This window comes from Mauremys mutica, chromosome 8, assembly GCF_020497125.1.
Source record: "Mauremys mutica isolate MM-2020 ecotype Southern chromosome 8, ASM2049712v1, whole genome shotgun sequence".
In the NCBI taxonomy this organism is placed as follows: domain Eukaryota; kingdom Metazoa; phylum Chordata; order Testudines; family Geoemydidae; genus Mauremys; species Mauremys mutica.
In genome coordinates, this window is record NC_059079.1 from 48,842,871 (window position 1) to 48,850,137 (window position 7,267).

Here is a 7,267-nt window from a genome sequence, read left to right on the forward strand (position 1 = left end):
ATGCTGAGGCACTGTACTGTAGCATCCTCCCCCCCCCCCCCGCCTCATGGGTGGCTGACGGTGCAATATGACTGATATCCGTCGTCATCATCATCAGCCTTGCTGTAGATGGTGTAGTGCAATACGACTGGTACCCGTCCTCGTCATCAGCCCATAAGTAGACGGCCTGCTAACCGTCTTCATCATAGCAACAGGGGGCTGAGCTCCATCAGCTCCCACCCTTCATGTGTAAAGAAAAGATTTTGTACTGCCTGGACTGTCATAGCAGCAGGATGCTGTTTTCCTCTCCCACACACTGCTTAATGTCCTGTCTGGACAATCATAGCAGCTGGAGGCTGCCTTCCCCACATTTCATTTCAGTAACAAGTCACTGTTTCTTATTCCTGCATTCTGTATTACTTCAGCACACAAATCAGGGCACACTGCAATGGTAGCCCGGGAAGGCTGGGGGAGGAGGGAAGCAACAGGTGGGGTTGTTGCAGGAGCACCCCCTGTGAATGCCATGCAGCTCATCATTCCTGCATAATCTGACACGGAGCGGCTGTGCTCTCTGGTTCTCTGAAACACTGAATCTCTGCTACACTAGCCCCATATTCTATGCAGGAATTATTCTATTTTTAGATACCATAAAGGAGGGATTGACTCGGGGAGTCATTCCCAGTTTTGTCTTTTGCGCCCCCGGCTGATCTCGGCCAGGGGCACCTATGACAGCAGCAGAAGGTATAATGCAATACGGCTGGTAACCATCATCACCTTGCCAATTTACAATGGCATGGTAGATGGTACAGTATGGCTGATAACCATCTCTGCTGTCATGCAAAAGCAAATGAATGCTGCTGTGTAGCGCTGCTGAATCGCCTCTGTCTGCGGCATCTAGTACACATACGGTGACAGTGACAAAAGGCAAAACAGGCTCCATGGTTGCCACGCTATGGCGTCTGCCAGGGTAATCCAGGGAAAACGGGCTCAAAATGATTGTCTGGCGTTGCTTTCCCGGAGGAAGGAATGAGTGACTACATGTACCCAGAACCACCCGCGACAATGAAATTTGCACCATCAGGCACTGGGATCTCAACGTGGAATTCCAAGGGTCGGGGGACACTGCGATGGGGTGGAACAGGGGCAGAGTTTATGCTTTCCGGATTGCCTGCAGCAGGAGTGTGCACGAGATAGGTGCTGTGCATGCTCTTGTTCACAGACACAGACTAGACTGTGTTCATTGTTCGCAAAAATGTATCTTTGCAAGGAATTCACTCCCTTTTTCCCATCACACAGCTTCGACTGTCTCCAGACCTGCCACAGCATCCCCCTCACAGACGCTGGCAAAGATTAGGCAGCAAAAGAAAAAGACATGGGACGAGATGTTCGCTGGACTTATGGGCTGCTCTCGAGACGAGGCGGACCAGCAGAGCCAGTGGAGGGAGACCCTCTCTCTGTACCAGCGCTCACACAGCGAACGGGAGGAGAGGTGGCGTGAGGAAGAGAAGCAGGCGACTCAAACGCTGCTTGGACTAATGCGGGAGCAAACGGACACGCTCCGGCGCCTTGTGCATGTTCTGCAGGACCGCAGGCAGGAGGACAGAGCCCCCCTGCAGTGTATCTGCAACCGCCCTCCCCCGCCACAAAGTCCCATACCCCCCTCACCCAAAATAACCAGAAGGAGGGGCGCCAGGGGGCGTTAAAACTGTCACTGCACCCCAGCAGAGTGCTCAAATACCCAAAAGCTCTCATACCCTAAATTTTGATAAGTCCTTTCCTTCCCGCCTCACCCAAGCCCCCGTCCCAGTTTCATCCCCTAACTGGCTAGTTGATAATAAAAAATACCGTACTTTTCTGTTAATTACTGTTTCCGTCATGTTCTTTTAGAGGAGACTGTGTTTGAAGGGGGCGAAGGGGGTTGGTAATTGGACAGGACAGTCACTTTACCAGGGTACAGACACGGGGGCAGGATCAGCAGCAGGTCACACACACGCTGCAGTCAGTAGGCACCCTGGTCGGTATGGGAGGTGGTTTCCAGGTTCTGTGTGGGTGGGGGGGATGTGACTTTGTAGCGGGGGAGGGCCGAGGATCACTATAGGCATCTGCACATCCCCAACAGTTATTTTGTGGTCCGGGAAGAAACTACCTTCCTGCAGGCGTCTAAACAGACCACAGTTCCTGAAAACACGCGTGTCATGAACCTTGCCTGGCCACCCCACGTTGATGTTGGTAAAACGTCCCCTATGGTCCACCAGTGCTTGCAGCACCATTGAAAAGTAGCCCGATTTCTCAGCAGCTGACTGTGGAAGAGGTGGACGATAAGGTGCGAGGAGGTGAAAACGGCCATAACTGCAGCGGGCTCCATGCTCGCAGTGCTGTGGCGTCCGCGCTGTCACTGACCAGAAAAGTGCACGAACAGATTGCCCGCAGGCGCTTTCGGGGAGGGAGGGAGGGAGGGCGTGATTGACGGTTCAATGATGACAGTTACCCAAAAGCACCCTCGACACATTTTTTCCCCCAGCAGGCATTGGGGGCTCTACCCAGCATTCCAATGTGCAGCGGGGACTGCGGGAACTGTGGGATAGCTGCCCACAGTGCACCGCTTCCAAAGTTGACGCTGGCCCCGTTAGTGTGGAATCACAAAGTCGAATTACTGTCCTTAGTGTGGATACACAAATTCGACTTTGGCCTGGTCTACACTTGGACTTTAAGTCGAATTTAGCAGCGTTATTTCGAACTAACCGCTCAACCGTCCACACCAGGAAGCCATTTAATTCGAACTAGAGGGCTCTTTAGTTCGAATTTGGTACTCCACCCCGACAGGTGGAGTAGCGCTAAATTCGACATGGCTAGCTCGAATTAGGCTTGGTGTGGATGCTAATCGAACATAGTAGTTCCGGGAGCTATCCCACACTGCACCACTCTGTTGACGCTCTGGACAGCAGTCCGAGCTTGGATTCTCTGGCCAGCCACACAGGAAATGACCCGCGAAAATTTGAATTCATTTTCCTGTCTGGGCACTTTGAATCTGACGTCCTGGTTGGACATTGGGGCGAGCTCCGCAGCACCTGCAACGATGCAGAGCTCTCCAGCAGAGGAGTCCGGGCAATCCCAGAATAGAAAAAGGTCCCCAGCATGGACTGACCGGGAAGTCATGGATCTGATCGCTGTGTGGGGCGAGGAGTCTGTGCTCTCGGAGCTGTGCTCCAGCAAGCGGAATGCAAAGACCTTCGAGAAGGTCTCGAAAGCCATGAAAGACAAAGGATACAGCCGGGATGCGATGCAGTGCCGCGTGAAAGTCAAGGACCTAAGACAAGGGTATCAAAAAGTCAGAGCGGCAAACGGACGCTCCGGAGCCAAGCCCCAGACATGCCGCTTCTACGAGGCACTGCATGCCATTCTAGGTGGGTCTGCCACCACTGCCCCACCAGTGACGGTGGACTCCGAGGACGGAATAGTGTACCGGGACAGTTCCTCCTCGATGTTCGCCGATGGGGAAGACGAGGAAGGGTCCGTGGAGGAAGGCGCAGGCGACAGCGAACACAATGCCGCTTTCCCTGACAGCCAGGATCTCTTCCTCACCCTCACAGAGATCCCCTACCAACCCTCCCCTGCCGTTAACCCGGACTCAGAATCAGGGGAAGGATCAGGCGGTAAGTGCTATAGACGTGTAAACATTTATTTTTTATAAAATATGTATAGAAAAAATAGAAACACTATATAAAAAATTGTAAATATTAAACTATATGAAAAGTAGGTCCACACAAAGAGGGATTGAAGAAAAATCCTCTAGCGACAATTCAACGAAGGTGTCATACAGTTCCTCGAAAAGCCTCCGCAGGAGGTTTCTTGGGAGAGGTGCCTTGTTGGGCGCTCCGTTGAAGCAAACTCTTCCTTGCCAGGACATCCGAATATACAGAGGGATCATCGCCTCCACGAGCATTGCTGCATATGGTCCTGGTCGGTGCAGCGCTTCCCTTAGCATCCTCTCTTTCTGGGCACGGGTGACCCACCTCAGGGTGATCTCGTTCTGGAAATACTGCATCTAAGTAGGGCAATTAGTGTATTGTTACTATTGTTAATGGTTTAAAATTAGGTTGCATAACAATGACCCTCGCCTAACAGCCACGTGCTAGAGGCCACAGAGAACAAGCATACATTGATCTTTCCCGTGCACTGGCGGGAGGGGCTGCAAAAGGCTCATTCTTTCTGCTTTCCACATTGCCTTTAGCAGGAGAGCACAGCTATCCACTAACTGATAAGCATTATCTACTGTAAGGCTTACCAGGACTGTCTGCAAGACGGATTCAGCTGTCTCTCCCCGCTTGTCCGCTCTCCTGTGCAATGGCGCCGCCAATGAGAGCGTACTCCGAAATCTCGAACTAGTTCTGAGATCTCGCGAGACTTGGTGCCCTGCATAGTCTTGCTCTCTTAAACTGACTTGACTGTGTTCACTGTCTGCAAACCTGTATTTGTTCAAGGAAATCACTTACTTTTTCGCATCACACAGCTTCGGCTCTTTCCCGGACTGCCCCGGCATCCCCCTCGCAGAGGCTGGCTCAGATTAGACGGCGAAAGAAAAAGACTAGGGACGAGATGTTCCAGGAACTGATGGCCTGCTCCAGAGCAGAGGCGGCAGAGCAGAGACAGTGGAGGGAGACCCTGTGTCAGCAGCATCACACACACATCGAACGGGAGGATAGGTGGCGGCAGGAAGACCAGCAGGCGACTCAAACGCTGCTTGGTCTAATGAGGGAGCAAACGGACACGCTCCGGCGCCTTGTAGATGTTCTGCAGGACCGCAGGCAGGAGGAGAGAGCCCCTCTGCACTGCATCTGCAACCGCCCTCCAACGCCAAGAAGTCCTGTCCCCCCCTCACCCAAAGTTACAAGAAGGAGGGGCGGTAGGGGCCGTGAGAACTGTCACTGCACCGCAGCAGAGCGCTAATGTACAAGACACCTCTCGCGCTCTAAATTTGTAGAAGTTCTTCCCTTACAGGATCACCCAGTCCCAAATCCAAGTTTCAACCCCCCACTGTGTATAACATTATTAAAAGCGGTTTGCTGTTACTCACTGTTTCCGTCACGTTTCTCGTGTCAGAAGACTTTGTGTGTAGGGGGGCGGGATTTTTAATTGCAGTGCATAGCCCACATTACCAGGGTACAGACTTGGGGGCAGGGTCAACTGCAGGGCACACACAGACTGCAGTCACTAGTCACCAGGGTCAGTCTGTGTGGTGTATGCTGCCCCGGGTGATTCGTTGATGTGTATGCTTGTCCAGGGTCCTGGCGCCTGCCATCCCCGAATGTAAAGGCAGGCTTCCCTTACGATGCACTTCGACCGTAGCCACGAGCCTCTCCGCTGCCCTGAGCCCCAAAAAGAGCCCTCATCCAGGGACAGATACTCACCCTTCCCCCACACCCCTCACCCCTTCCAACGCCCAAACCCACAGCCCACAGCCGTCATGCAAACCCCTATCCAAAGACGGCACCCCTCGCCCCTTCCTGCAAACCCACCCATTCCTAAAAACCCACCCCTACATGCACAACCACTGTAAACCGTCCCCCACCCCACAGACCTATGTAGGAGCAGGAGGCTGTCCGTCCTGTATTGGACAAGCGGTCTGTACATCAGTGCACACCGAACCCAGCACAGTATGCTTCCATGTTTCAACCCAGGAACAGAAATGCAAAGTCAACGAAAGATTTATTATTAATTACTGTTACATTTCATTAGTTTTAAAACGTGCTTTGGAAGTGGGGGAAACTTGGAGAACCGGGTTTGTGAGCTCAGATCTAACTCGACACATACAGACACAGGCCCATGATCAGGCTCTCTTAAAATCAAGTGGACAGTCACAGGTTACCCTGCTCTGCGAGGAAACTAGCTTTCAAAGCCTCCCGGATGCACAGCGCTTCCTGCTGGGATATTCTCTCGGCACGGGTGTCTGGCTGATCGTAAACAGCAGCCAGGCGATTTGCCTCAACCTCCCATCCGGCAAAAAAGGTCTCGCCCTTGCTCTCACAGAGATTGTGGAGCACACAGCAAGCAGCAATAACTACGGGGATATTCTTTTCGCTGATGTCCGAGCGAGTCAGTAAGCTCCGCCATCTCCCCTTGAGACGTCCGAAAGCACACTCCACGACCATTCTGCACTTGCTCAGCCGGTAGTTGAAGAGTTCCTTCTCACTGTCCAAGGCGCCTGTATAGGGCTTCATGAGCCAGGGCATTAGCGGGTAGGCCGGGTCCCCGAGGATCACTGTAGGCATCTGCACATCCCCAACCGTTATTTTGTGGTCCGGGAAGAAAGTACCTGCCTGGAGGCGTTTGAAGAGACCAGAGTTCCTGAACACACGCGCGTCATGAACCTTGCCCGCCCACCCGACGAAGATGTTGGTAAAACGTCCCCTATGGTCCACCAGTGCTTGCAGCACCATTGAAAAGTAGCCCTTTCGGTTAATGTACTCGCTGGCCTGGTGGGCTGGTGCCAGGATAGGGATGTGAGTCCCATCTATAGCCCCACCGCAGTTTGGGAATCCCATCGCGGCGAAGCCATCTATGACGACCTGGACGTTTCCGAGAGTCACTACCTTTGAGAGCAGTTGCTCAACGATTGCGTGGGCTACTTGAATCACAGCAACCCCCACGGTAGATTTGCCCACGCCAAAGTGGTTCGCTACTGACCGGTTGCTGTCTGGCGTGGCAAGTTTCCAGAGGGCTATGGCCACTCACTTCTGCACACTCAGGGCTGCTCGCATCCGTGTGTCCTGGCGCTTCAGGGCAGGGGACAGCAAGTCACACAGTTCAAGGAAAGTGCCCTTATGCATCCTGAAGTTTCACAGCCACTCTGTTTCATCCCAGACCTGCAGCACTATGCGGTCCCACCAGTCCGTGCTTGTTTCCCGGGCCCAGAATCGCCATTCCACACCATGAACTTGACCCATTGCCACCATGATCTCCACGGCGCGGCGTACCCTGCTTTGTGAGAGGCCTGCGCCACTCTCCTCACCGCGCTGCCGGAGCCTCCTCGCCCGATTTCTCAGCAGCTGACTGTGGAAGAGGTGGACGATAAGGTGCGAGGAGTTGACAACGGCCATAAGTGCAGCGATGATCGCAGCGGGCTCCATGCTCGCAGTGCTGTGGCGTCCGCGCTGTAACCGACCAGAGAAGGGCGCGATCAGATTTCCCGCCGGCGCTTTCAGGGAGGGAGGGCGTGATTGACGGTTCAATGACGACAGTATCCCAAAACCGCCCTCGACACATTTTTTCCCCCAGCAGGCATTGCGAG